The following is a 264-nucleotide window of genomic DNA, read 5'->3' as shown; positions in this document are numbered from 1 at the left end:
GAAACTGAGGGAACAACTAATGTTAGGCATCTTACAATTGTGCAATCCTTTTTGCTGCATAATCTAACCAACCGTCTGGTCGGACATCCAAGTATTCTCTTGTCAGGATGGTAGTCATATTACGGTACTGCCATTTTTAAAAGTTCAATGTATATTATTTAAGAGGATCAAACATATGTTTAGAAATAAGAACTAACCTGTTCCCACAGTAGAATAGCTTCACATACGTCATAATGGTATTCCAACGGCTCAAAAATTTTAAAC

General features: G+C 35.6%; 1 long non-coding RNA gene across 1 annotated transcript; it reads right to left on the bottom strand.

Annotated features, from left to right (window-relative positions):
• Nucleotides 1-50: 50 nt before the first annotated feature.
• LOC114578680 lies at nucleotides 51-264 on the bottom strand. Its single transcript, XR_003699658.1, has 2 exons — nucleotides 198-264; nucleotides 51-127 (listed from the first exon to the last, which is right to left on the bottom strand). It is a non-coding gene; the product is annotated as an uncharacterized LOC114578680 (long non-coding RNA).

Source organism: Dendrobium catenatum, unplaced genomic scaffold (assembly GCF_001605985.2).
Source record: "Dendrobium catenatum unplaced genomic scaffold, ASM160598v2 original_scaffold_113568, whole genome shotgun sequence".
NCBI lineage: Eukaryota > Viridiplantae > Streptophyta > Magnoliopsida > Asparagales > Orchidaceae > Dendrobium > Dendrobium catenatum.
Note: the sequence above shows the minus strand (reverse complement) of the source record. Positions and strands in the feature narration are given on the sequence as shown.